The 13,377-nt window shown below is 43.8% G+C and overlaps 1 protein-coding gene across 5 annotated transcripts in view; it reads left to right on the forward strand.

The window, feature by feature from the left end:
- Positions 1–13,377, forward strand: part of ENOX2 (ecto-NOX disulfide-thiol exchanger 2) — a 52,787-nt gene that overhangs the window by 4,061 nt on the left and 35,349 nt on the right. For all 5 annotated transcript variants that reach the window (XM_075054470.1, XM_075054468.1, XM_075054469.1 and 2 more), the window contains one exon: positions 10,889–11,032. The gene's annotated coding sequence lies outside the window, so the exon portion shown is untranslated. Of the gene's footprint in view, positions 1–10,888; positions 11,033–13,377 lie in introns of those variants that run through there.

Genomic DNA, 13,377 nt, shown 5'->3' on the forward strand with positions numbered 1-13,377 from the left:
ATGTGAAAGTCTCAGAGTACCCTTTACGAGGTTTTTTTGTCTTTGAGTTACAGGGTAGAGATTTGTTTACCTGCTTCTTATTAACTAGTTGGACGTCAAGAAAACTGAGTATCTGACCGGCAGCAGTGCGAGGTTGCTGTCAAACTGTGTAGTTCCCTTGTCTGGCTCCGGGTGGGCTCGTTTGCGTGCCTCTAAAGTGGTGCTAGGCTTGTGGTCAGAGCTCCTGTTGTCATTTGATTGCACGTTAGTAAACCCAGCAGGGAAGATTTTGCAAAAATCTTGAAGTGGAAGCCCTCTTGGGGTGCTGTTTTCCTATACAGTCATAGGAGCCTTGCACAGTGAACTGCATAAACCCACGTTTTGGGTAGAAGTGCTGTCAGCATGTTCAACTCTCAGTAATAGGAATGATCTGTAAAACAGTGCTTTTCAGTTCATGTTGTTGACCATTTCCAGTTTCTTTTTTTTTTTTTTTTTTTTGCTGGTCATTAAGGCAAATGGCCAAGCTCTGTTAGCAGGAACTAGTGGTTGGAAAATGAAGTCCTGTCCAGGGTCTGGCATGGGACCCGGTGAGAGTAGATACTTCCCTTGATTTATGCCTGGAACATTGAGATCTTTCCTGTCTCTATCCAGGCCCTTTCTAAACGTGTGCTGTGAAAGCTACAGCCATATATAGCATCAGCACAGACCCGAATCAATACCTACCCAAAGGGATAGGCGGGGCTGTGCATTGCTAATGCTATTTAGGACAGCGGGAAACTGCTGCGTCTTCTCCCATGAGACACAACTCAGCATCTATTTCCAGCAGTGAAGACCACCTACAGCAACCTGCTGCTGCTGTGTGAGAGAACTTGCTGATAGTAATTTTCTGCTCATCCTTAAACATCTTCACTTTTTTTTCCCAATCCATTTTTCTTGTGAGGAATCTTCTAGGCCAAGCTGATTATTTTTTTTAGTTATTTTTTATTTTTTAATTTTTAGTCACTGCACTGTGGCAGCTCCTGATATCTTGCTCATAAAAATTCACTCATCTGAAAATCTCTGGAGGTATATACTGCCTGCGCTTGGAGGTAAACGGCACGCTAATGCCTGTGCCACTTATGGCTCCTTAGAAATGCTGATACTGGTTTGACACTAGCTGAAACCCCTAATTTTTCTCCTTCTCCCGCACTTACCTTTTGCATAGCACTTCACTGCAAATGCAGAAATTTGCTCATTTTTGCCTTTTCTGGCTAGCTTGCTACAGAACCTCAGTAAAACTGAGTAAAACCCTGAGGCTTGCTCCTGTGCTGTTGGTCCCTTCCTTCCTGAGCAGGCCTGCTCAAAATAGCCAAGGATGCTTCATTAAGGTTGTCGCAAAGGAAAAGTGCTTGGGCTCGTGCCTCACAGTCGTACTATCTGATTCTGTCAGATTTTACCCTGCTCTGTGCCCAGGAGAGAAGTTCTTCTGCAGCTTCAGCTTTCTTCTGTGCATGTTCTTTGTATTTGGTGGGATGTGATTGGAGCTCAAGCTGAACGGCAGTTCACTGAAACAGTAGGAGAGAATTGGTTTTGAAGGTGGCTGTTGTCCATGGCATTTACCAATTGTAGGGTGGAAAATCTGACATAATGAGGGGTTTCTTACTCTTAAGTGCATTGGAAGTCTTCTCTCTGGCTTGGTTTAATTCTTGGAGCAAACTCCATGCTGCAAGAGAGCAGCAAGCAAGGTGCCTGCTTTTTTTGCTGCTTCCATTGCCCACTTTTCAATACTCCCCTTTTCTTTCGTGGGTCATTTACTTTTTCTCCATCTTGGGGAAGTGAGAACAAAGCTTTCCCAAGATGTTTTGCTTCTCCATCTTGAGTGTGCCATAACGTGCCTGTGTATGGTACCTTGTCCTGTCTTGGGGGGCCCTGGAGACCCGCAGGCAAGGACAAGGCTGCCTGCTCCAAGTCGCATGGGTGCTTCTACCCAGAGCCTTCCAGCTGGTGGCTGCCAAGTACCTTGTTGTTGGCTGTAGGCAGGCTCTTGGGACAGGCAGCTGTGCACAGGGACTTTTACTGCTCACCATAACCACCCTCGCAGAGGTCTGGACCTGTGTTGTTAAGTAAATTATAGTTTCTATAGATGAAGGTGACTCAGCGACCATCAGCAGTAGCTCCTGGCTTTCTCTGCTCACAGAGCCTGGAGCAACACAGGGCAAAGTGCCTGTGGAAGTAGGTCTTGGGATCCTGGAAGTCCTTGTTGGAGGAGCTACCAGGATCTCTTGTGTGAGTGGGACTAAGAGTAACTGCCTTCTTTCTAGTGCTGTTTCTAGACAACACTACCCAGAAAATGCATTCATTTTTGCTTATGGCTTGTGAAAGAGCTGCTCAGTTTCCAGCCTGTGCCTGCAAAGAAAAACATGTTGCAGTTCGTGATCTCATCAACTTCCATTTTCTGTAACTTCTGAATATTTCTGGAATTTGTGGAATTCTAGTCTGAGGCTGTATAAGGACAGTAGCGGGCTTCTCTTCCAGAGCACTTCCATGTGCTCTGCATGCTGTAATGAAGTTGTAAATGCAGAGGGTTAGCTTTAAAACCAAAGTAGTCCTATTTCTACCTTTTGAAGAGGTTTAGGCACTATTGAGGAGCGTATCAAATGAGAAGAGTAGCTCTAAACCAGTTCTTGTGTTGAGAAGTAGTTGGCTTGGAAGAAAAAAGCTGTAAATTGGAATGGAAGTTTCACAGTAAGGGTGCAAACTTTCTTCCTTTCCTCATGCAGTAATGGTAATGTTTTTATACATGAAGCTTGATTTGAAGCAATTGCATTTTAGCTCTTTAAATCTTGCATGCCAACGCAGGGAATCACAGGAAGGAATCCTTGCTGCCTCAGCACTGCCTCAAAGTGCATCATTGGCCTGTGAGGTATCAGTTGGAAAAAAGGCTATAGGAAAGTCAATCGCTTATTCTGGAAATGTGAGAGCAATATAGTGGTTTTTGGTTTTGTTCATACTCTTGTCCCCTCATTGTATTGGTGTGGCTGTTTTAGGATTGCTCTGTAAGACACAACTGTTGTTACATGGCTTGAGGTTGAAAACAAACCCAAATCCTCCAGTGGGAACAAAATGAGGGTGTTAACTCTGACCTCTTTGCTGATCTTGGTGTGGCCTCTCAAATAGGATGACCAAAGCCCTGTCTTGATGAGACAGTGAACCTGGATCTGGATTCCTGGTACTGGTGCCTTAATCACACCCTGTGTGGTCACCTTTGAGGATTAATCTGACACCATGAATTTGTACCAGCACAAGAAATGTTGCTGCATTCACGTCTAGGGATCGTGTGTTGCATCTGTTAGAGAGCATATCTGATTACATTTAATGGAGAGCCCATAAATAATAAATTTTTTGGAAGTAGGATATCCATAAAGTGGCTGGAGCAAGTCCACAGTCCGTTCTCCCAGAAGTGTCTCTGGTTGTCTTTATGATGCTTTTGCTGGGTTTTGCCCACATCTCTCACAGGTAGTGAATGCATGTTGGTAGTTAGAAATGTATTTGCTGAAGTAATGCTGAGCTGAATGCATCCTTGCCCTTTAGGTAGTCATTAATCTCGGACTGGACTTCACCTGACTTCCCCCAAAAGACACTCCACTGAAATTTAACTTGTATTACTGTCACCCTAGGTAGTTCTGATAACAAGAGTCCCTCACGTTGGGGAGGAATGACCCCATGCGCCAGTACGTGCTGGGGACAAACTGCTGGAAAGCAGCTTTGTGGAAAAGGTCTTGAGTGTTCTGGTTGACATCAAGTTGAACATGAACCAAACAATGTAACCTTGTGGCAAAGGAGGTCAGCAGCACCCTGTGCTGCATTAAGTTGAGCATTGGCAGCAGGTTGAGGGATCCTTCCCTTCAACGCTGGTGGGGTCACACCTGAGTGCTGTGTCCAGTTCTGGGCTCCCCAGTACAAGAGAATTGTGGACATTCTGGAGTGAGCCCAATGAAGGGTAATTAATGTGGTGAAGGGATTGGAGTATCTGTTAGCGAGGAGAGTCTGAATGAGCTGGGATTGTTTAACTGGGAGAAGAGAAGGCTTGGGGTGGGGACAGAGGGAGTCTTATCTCTTAAAGAAGATGAGGTAAGAGTCTTCTCAGTGGTGCCCAGTGAAATGTCAAAGGGCACACATCAAAATACAGGAAAATTAAACTAAATGTGAGAAGTCTTGGCTTGCTGTGAGGGTGATCAAGCACTGGAACGGGTTGCCATCACTGCCTCTCTCTGCTCCTTTGTGCGTGTGCAGGTGAGCTTTTATCACATAACCTAACAGTTTTAACTCTGCAATAGGCCTTTTCTTGTTGACAGGGAAGATTGGCTTTGAATTAAGTGACTTCAGATTAAAAACCTGTGGGAATGCCTTGATATATACGGGTCTCAATGAACATCTAGCTCTTATTTCACTGCAGCTTTTTCTGCTGTGACTCTTCCTTTAAAAAAGTCAACTTTGTGGGTGAGCACCCAGTGATTCCTGGCCTGCTGCTCAGCCCAGGACATTGGCAGGTAACATGAGGTGAACTAAAGTCTCCATGTTCCTTGTTGGGTCGCCACTCATATCCACCTCATCCTCTTGCATGTGATGAACTTCATCCTGCTGGTCTTTGGGCACGCACAGCAGCTCCTGTCTGCATTTGGTGTGCTTGTAGAGGTTGGTGCCAGCAGTGCAAACTCATCCCTGTGCTGCAGAGCAGATTTGACAGGTTCTTAGGGCAGCAGTGAAACTTAAGGTGAGGATCAGCCAAGAAGGGCGAGGTTGAGGGGCTGATTTGAGATTTCCTTACTCCATCTCTTCTTAATGACATATAATGCCTGGAAGAAACTGTGCTGCAGGCTTAGCCTGCTGCTGCTAATCACCCTACTTTGGGAACGACCCTGGGAGCTTTGGGACAGTGTCTGTCCGGTCACGAAGTCAGCAGTCATGTTCTTGTGCCTGTTCAAGAGTGTTTTGCTAGCAATTGCACCAGCGTCCCCTTCCCCTTTGCTCCTTGCCAGCTGTTTCAACAAACTGTCATGAACAGGTTGACCTTTTGGTGCAGGAGATAACTGGGAGGAGAATTCCCCAGGAATGCTTTTAATGACTTGTCGTGGTTCAACCCCAGCCAGCAACTAAGCACCATGCAGCCGCTCACTCACTTCCCCCTCCGCCTCAGTGGGATAGTGGAGAGAATTGGGGGGGAGGGGGGAATAAAACTCATGGGTTGAGATAAAGACAGTTTAATAGGACAGAAAGGAAGAAAATAATAATAATAATAGAATTGGAATATACAAAACAAGTGATGCACAATGCTCACCACTTGCTGACCGATGCCTAGTTAGTTCCCGAACAGTGATCCACCCTCTCCCCGGCCAACTCCTCCCAGTTTATATACTGGGCATGACATCACGTGGTATGGAATACCACTTTGGCCAGTTTGGGTCAGCTGCCCTGGCTGTGTCCCCACTCAACCTCTTGTGCCCCTCCAGCCTTCTTGCTGGCTGGGCATGGGAAGCTGAAAAATCTTTGATTTAGTATAAACACTACTCAGCAACAACTGAAAACATCAGTGTGTTATCAACATTCTTCTCATACTGAATCCAAAACATAACACTGTACCAGATGTTAGAAAGAAAATTAACTCTATCCCAGCCAAAACCAGGACAATGACTGATCTGCCCTCCTGGACTTTTCACAGGGCTTGATGAATACCAGGAACATACCTTTCTTTTCTTTTTTTTTTTTTAATTACTCTTGAGGTGGCTGCCTTTGAGGCAGTGTTTAGTGGCAGCACTTGAGGTCTGGATGTTTTCAGGTAGAAATGATTTAAGACAAGAAGAGAAATGCTTGCTAATTACTGTTCAGTTCTCATCACCATGGTCTCTTCTCCTTTTATAGGTGGTCTTTTGTTAATCTGCATGCTGAAAGCAGGAGAGATATTGCTGGCTCACAGCTGGTCTGTAGCAAGTTGCCTGCTGGTTTGCAGCTATGCAGTGCTTCATTCACAATGGTGAGGCAGTGGATAGTTGGGGTCATGGGACCTGATGCTGAAGACTTAAGAGCATTTTTAGGTCTGTTTCTGCTCCTTCCTATATATGTCAGGTTAGAGTTGTAGCCTTCTGTGAGCAATTTAGATATACTGATCCTAGCAGAACACTGTCCATTTCCCAGGAGTTGCATTAATTTCTGCCTGGGGTGTGAGGGGAATCGGGTCATGGGAGGTGTCCAGGGCTGGTGTGGGTGCGCAGGGTGTGTTGGGCAGCTGGGAGCAGGGTTGCCTCCCTTCTGGTCTGGCATGAGCTGTTCACTTGGTTCAGGCACTTTTTTACATCTTGACTCATGACCTAACTGGCAGGAGTGCTGGCTGTATAGCTGTGAGAACTTCCTTTGCTTCCTGTAGACCCCAGTGTTTGTCCTGTAGCTAAGGAATCTGTTGTTTTTTTCCAAAATACGTTAATAAAAATTTTTTTGCAAAGAACGCAAGTAGTTTTTCACTCCTTGTTAGCTCACCTCTGCTGGAGATGGCTGCATCTCTCCCCAGCACAGTCATCAGAGCAGATGCAGCATCGGAATCCTCCTTCTATACCACAGAGCATAATCAAACATCCTAGCTCAAACTGATGATGGAAATAATTGGAGTAAGTAGCTGCCTTTGCTCTTCAGTGGGTTAGAAAGTAATTGCCCAAGTGGTGTGCATTAACATTCAGGTGTTGGTTGATGCCGAGTGTATGGCATGTCGTCTTCAGCCAGGGCAGGGCATCTGTCCATTTCAGGCCTGGAGGCACAGGTATCCAGCTGGATCGCTGCTTGTCCGCATCCTTCCCTATGCCCAAGCATGGGAAAACATGCTTTCAAGTTTAATGTTGCCTTTTCCATCAGCTGGATAATAATAGAGGTAAATCTTAAAATTGTTCCTTTTCTGTTGTCCCTGTTTCTTTGCTGCATACAGCCTCTCCCTATTTTTAACCTGCTGCATTCAAGATTTGTTTTCCTGAGCCCTCATGACCTCAGTGATATTTTGACTTCGAGGTATTTAAGAAGCAGCATTGTAGGCATCTTGCATAGACGGGCGTGACTATTGTTGTTGCCAGCCAAATAGTACTTATTTTTTTTGGCTGCTTCTTACATTCTCACTTTTCAGTAGCTAAGAGATGAGCCCCTTCAGGCTCTCTGTATCCACTCTCTTGTCTATTTACAGCTGTACACAGCAACCGTGTTTATTAACAAGTTCTTGGAAGTGGAATCCTCTAGAATAGAAATCGTGACACTGCAGTGTGTCTAGAGAAAGATTTGGTACAAATGCCTTGGCCTGTCAGTGCATTGAGATGGCATAATTGTAATCTTTGGTAGTCCTGTAGTTCTCCTGATTCCCCCACCCTCCAGGAGCATAGGCATAAGTTAGCAGAAATGTAGCTATTTTTATCACTTTATATGGGTCCACAAAAAGGATTTGTTTGTTTGGTTTTGCATTGACTGTTCAGAATGAGTTTGCCGAGACAAAGATAAATCAAACTGGATGTTTTAATGTCCCTTTAGTCTTGCATCCCTGCAAGTGCTGAATATGACAGAAGGTGGAATAATGAACTCAGTGCTCAATTAAGGGCAGTATACCTCTCTAAAACTTGCTGTGGTTAATTGCATACTTGAAGCTTTATGTTTGAAGCCTCTGGTAATTTGGAATTGTTTACAAAGTACTTTTTTCTTGTTACCTGTAGTTTTCAGAAACAGACCATTTTAGAGAGCCAGGAATGATGGGGACTGCATTCTGCTGGCACATAAATGCAATTGATTGACCATCACCTGCAATTTGTCCGCTACAGATCTGTGGAGGGTGATCATCTAAAAGATGGTTTAGCACAGAATTACTCTGAAATGTCTGTAATACCTTGAATTAGGAAATATACTGGAAGCTGCAAAACAGTTTTTCTTCAGTCCTCTTTGATTCAAACCTACATAATTAGCTTTTCTCACTTTATAAAGTGGTTGATTGTTTAAGGATCTGTTTGCCTTTTTACTCTGTTTCATAGTATCCCCTAGAGACCTCCCGTCTTGCCCAGTTTTGTCAATTGTCCATTAAAGCCTTTTGACCCCCATGTGACTGAATGGGAGATGACTTGAAACTGTTATGGTTGCTTCCCTCTGCTCCTTCAACTCAGGTGCAGTGGACAGGTTTTGCCTTGTTTTTGCTGAGCCATATGGTTGGGTTTCTGTAATACCAGTTTTATTTTATTTCTCCTTAGAAATCCTCTCTTGTGGTCTTAGAAAAAGTTCCAAACAGCATTTCCTCAAATGTGTCTTTTTTAAAAACCCAAACTGTCCATTCCTTTAAAGCTGGCTCATTCAAATGCCTCTTGTGTCAAAAAAACTTATTCCTTTCCCCACTTCCACTGTATCAACTACTACATCAGCAAGCTCTGTTCCTCTGCAGTTTTTTTTTCCTCCATAAGTGAGTTTTCCTATAAATCTTTTTACTTTCATTACAGGGCAACTAGGATCATCTAGGGAGATCCTGTAACCATTTAAAGATCTAGTTGGCTGTAGTAGGATGATGCTGGAAAACAACATTGGGCTTCAAAGCTCTTATAGACGCCTGAGACTGTACTCATGGTGCTCGCAGGAGAGAATATGGGAGCAGAGACCAAAATCCAGGTTTACTGCTCCCTGTGGTAGCTGTTCTGGTTCCCCTCTGAGCTTCCACCCTGGTGCCGGGCCTTGACAGGAGTGGGTATTTGGCCCACATTAATTAGCCTTGCCTCTTAGGAAGTAGAAGGTGGGGCTATAGACACCTTCTTAGGGATGTTGAAGAGACCACTGAAGATAGTTGCAATTTGGTCAGCCAGGTGGGGCAACATTGGGAATTACACTCCAAAGAAGCTATTTCAGGAGAAGAAACCATCTGATGACTAGTCATCCAGGTTGTAGGACTCTGGCAGGACTGTATGCTGTCAGCATTACAACTGGATGTTCTTCCTTGTGCTTGGTCCTTCACTTTATGGGTTTTCTGAAACTTCCTTTTTTTGACATGTCCATTAGGCAATTTCTTTCCCCCCTGCAACTTTTTTCTGACTGACAGCCTAAGTAGTTATAGGAGTCTTCTGTACTAAACCTTTCATACCAAGACAGCGAGATGTTACAGCGCATCTGTCTGCCTTCTCTTGATTTGCTTCTGAAGGTTGTGACCTATCAAAACACAAATATTAGCAATGAGGCTTCAGAAGCTTGTGGGCTGATGCTGGATCCTGGCAGTGGGGACCAGGGAGCCCTGGGATGTGCAGCCTTTGCATGGTGCAGTGGATGCTCTTCAAATGCAGCCAGCTCCAACACCGCTGCTCGCCTCTCCTGGCTGTGTGAGCATGAGTATCCAGGCTTCAGCTACCTGTTGCTTAAGTGTTTGGACATTTAGGGGGCAGAGAAAAAGCCATCACACCATCCAGCATTTACCACCAGCAGCTTTTGTTCTGCTTCATCATAATTCTCCTTACTTGTACTTCTTAACTGTTGCTTTTTCTTTACTTGCATGTAAACACGTGCTTGGATATTTCTTGTGAAACTTGGACTCAACACTGAAGTAACTTGTCCTGTGTAGGGATAGGAATGTTTGTGAATGAGGAAAAACTCAAAACTTCCAGGAAACATAAAAAAACTTTATCCGAGTGATCAGCTAAGCAATTTTTGAGTAATATTCAGACTATTGGTTACTTGATATTTCGGATTGTGCTTTATAGTTGGTGAATTTTTAAAAAGTTGCACTATTTTTGAAACCTAATTCTGGTCTTCATGGGTCTGTATGGGCCTTGGTGTCTCCATCAGGATCCTTCCTGGAAAACCTGAGTTATGTTGGTGTTCTCCAAGATCTTGGAGCTCATAAGGTAGATGATGGCTGTTAAAAAGATGGACAGCTGTGTCTAAAACCAACATACAGTGTGCTTATCAGCAAAAGGGTGTCTCGGTGGTAGATATCATCTTAACTGTTCTGGTTTTATATCTTTAGATATACTTAATTTATATGGGTCAATCTAAGCTTGTTCTTGAGTAAACCTAACTCGGTGGTAGATCTGCTCTATCAATAACAAACTCTGAGCAACAGGACTCAAGGCACTCTGTCTTTGAGTGCTGTGGTTCTTAAAAGGAGTGTATGGAGGCACTGCTAGCATCTCCTGTGGCACTCGTCAGCCTGCACCCAGCACACAGAGTGGAAGGTAATGGTGTGGCTGAGGACTGATGGAGTGGGAATCAGGGATAAGTGGATGCCTGCAAAGGAAAACCTTGAGCCCTGAGGCTGAAGAAGTTTGTCTGGACCCTGATAGTGGAACCATCACTTGGCTGAGGAGGAGTTTGGCCCAGTTGGCGGGGTCTGTGAACTCCCCTCTTTGGGGATGCATGTTGTAGAGCACCCTTCCCCAGCTACGAAGCGGGACAACTACTTGCCAGACTCCTTGAATAAAAATTGCAATAGTGCCTTATGTTTTTGAAGGTCATCTAAGATGGGCCTTGTTTTTTGCTAGTAAATAACTGCAGGTGAATTCACAACTGGTGACAAATCGGGTGAAACTTAAGTAATTATTAAAAATGTATTCCTGGATTGGAAGAAATAGAAAAAAAATTCTGGCCTCTGAGTTTCCAAACGTGAAATACTGTACAACACAGGGGAGAGGCACCCCTGGTTTACAGTATCAAACGGTTTGATTTGTGTGGGTGTTGGGATTAATGTTCGTGCATAATATTTTAAAGTGGTATCAGCGTAACATTAAGATCAGTTGTAGCTGGGGACAGTAAACAGGAGGCATAGTTCCTCCAGGGACCTGAAGGGCTGCTTGTACCTGGTACTGGGCATTTCTCTTAGTACTGTGATCCTGAAGCATTGCAAACCAATTTAAAGAAAATCTCTGAGTGTATTCTTCTTTTTTAGGCTTAAACCATCTGTCCTTTGATCCTGCCAGCAACAACAAATCTCTGCAGTTCGGCAGCACTGCTGGCCCACAGGTATCGGAAAGCCCAGCCGAGAATGGAAGCAATCCAGGCAAGAAGAGGAAGAGAGCAAATGTTACTCCAGGTGAGCCGAGTAGCAGCTTGGTGGCTGGCGATAGAGAAGGCATCCACTTAAGTGTATACTGAAAACAGCTGCTATACTAAGATGTTAATGCAGAAGGTGGACAGATGGAAATGAAGTTGTAGTCTGGTACTGCTTGCAGCCAGACCAGTGTTCATGGTTCCATGCCTGCATGGCCTTGGGCGAGTGCTCATTGCTGTTTCTGTGCAAAACAAAAACAACTTTTGTATTACTGGTTGGTTTTTTTTTTTTTTTTTTTTGTTTTTTTTTTGTTTTTTTTGTTTTTTTTTTTAATAAGCATTGTGGAATCTCTATATCTGTCCCAGTAGATTTATCCTTTTTTTCTAATTGGACAATATCTCAATATTCAAATCATGACCATAATAAAAAGCGTAATAAGGCAGATCAGCCTGAATGACTGGAGACATTAATGTTTAAGATAATTTAATAAAAGCAAATTGTTAAATGGACCATAATAACTTATGATGTTATAACATCAGATCTAGGAGTCTTACTGAAGCTGGTATCTAAGAAATTTTCCTTGTATTTCTCACAGAGTGATTGGAAAAAAAAGAGAATAATGTATTTGCAGATTATATTGTGGTTGAAAACTGCAATCCCACCAGTGTGACTGGGGAAATGTGGCATCTGCTTGTGCCATGAAGATGAGGTGTTACATACATCATGTAAATAGCGTCTGTGGGACTTAGTTGTGTAAGGTTTCTGTAGAGAGATGCCAGGTGCAGGAGGGAAAGGACTAGGCTGGACTTGAGGCAGAGGTGCCATTTTGCAGCAGAAGGCCATCTCGCTGTGGGAAGGTGATGTGCAAAGCATACAGTTGCAGAAAGAGAAGTTGAAATGTAATTGTGTAGAGAGAAAGTCCAACTTTTGTTTCCCTGAAAAGTCCTTTAAAGGAAATTTGAGGAAAAATCTGGAACTTTACAGGTAATAGTCCAGCACAGTTTAGGGATGGTTTTGAGATGCTGATAGTGAGAGCACAGGAGAGTTCCACTGGGAGTGTGGAGCTTAGCCTCTTGACCGAGGGCTTATCCTGTCCTTCTGATGTGTCTCCTTCTCCCTCCCTGTCCTTCCCCTTCTCATTTGTGTTGGAGCAAACTCTCTCCTTTATAATCCCTTGAGAAAATACTCTTTTTTGCAGCTGCTCTCTATTTTTCTCTCTAGATTATCTCTGATAAGCCCTTTTTGGTTACAAATGTCTGCTGTGTTCACCCTTCTACAACCTCATTTCTTGATTCAACTAATCAACTAAGGTGAATTTCCCTAAGATATCTGCTTGCAGCCAAAGCAGGACTCCTTCTCCTTTTCTGAGATCCTGTTGTCTCTGTGATGCAGTCAGCAAGAAGATTGCGCTCTCATCTCTGTAGAGGTTTTGTCCAACTGTGGAACAAGACATAACTGTGACTTCAGTTTTGCAATGTGTAATGTAATGTGCTACAAAGTTGTGATCTCCCTGTTCTGTACCAAGAGCTATTGAACATCAGGGGTCCCTCAGAGGCGTGACAGCCCGAGTGTTTCTTTTTGGGTAATTAGAGATTTGTGCAAGTATGAAAGGAATAAATGTTAGTGTTCTTATGCTGAGGTAAAATGGATGTTCTTGTGCATGTTTTTCCCACTTAAAAAGCAGTGGGTGAGCATGTTAAAATGCAAGTTAGTGTGATCTGTTGAGTTCACAATAGTGTTACTGCCTCTAATTGGTGAACAAATACTGTAATTAAGTACCTATTTCCTTCACTCACAGGCTGTGATGTGCTGTAGAGCCTGCCTGTCGTGTTGCCATCTAACTATATTGCAACACATTGCTACAAACCTAGAATAGTCAGTCTTATTCCAAAACCCATGCTTGAAATTAGGTTTCATCATTGACAGCTAGAGAGCTGAATTTTCCTTTTTTGGGGGTGGAGTATATTGTTCTATTGATGCTGCTTTAATTCGTATTCAACTTGACTAAGTCTGCTGACTATTGAGCATCAGGTCTGAGCTATTTCAAAGGATGTCCTGTTTTCCCCCAATCAATAATATCTGTTAGATAAGGAAAAAATAGAGGCGTGCAGGTGGTATTTTGTACATATGTTAACTCCACTGTAGGCATTTGGCTAGTGCTTAGAGCTTGGCTAATGTAAAAAGCGAAATGGGTGATTAGTTTGTACTGCAAAGGGTGGTGGGACTGGCAGTGACAGGAGGGAAAGACGAGGCCAAGGCTAGGTGTTCGACCTTGGCAGTGCTTCGTTTAAGTTGAGCGTAGGAGATGAGGATTTTGGAGATGGACCAAGTGATACATGGGTTGGGTGGTTACCAGAAGATGGGTGGCCATTGCAGAGGGAGACTTC

The sequence above is a fragment of the Buteo buteo genome, chromosome 22 (assembly GCF_964188355.1).
Source record: "Buteo buteo chromosome 22, bButBut1.hap1.1, whole genome shotgun sequence".
Lineage (NCBI taxonomy): Eukaryota > Metazoa > Chordata > Aves > Accipitriformes > Accipitridae > Buteo > Buteo buteo.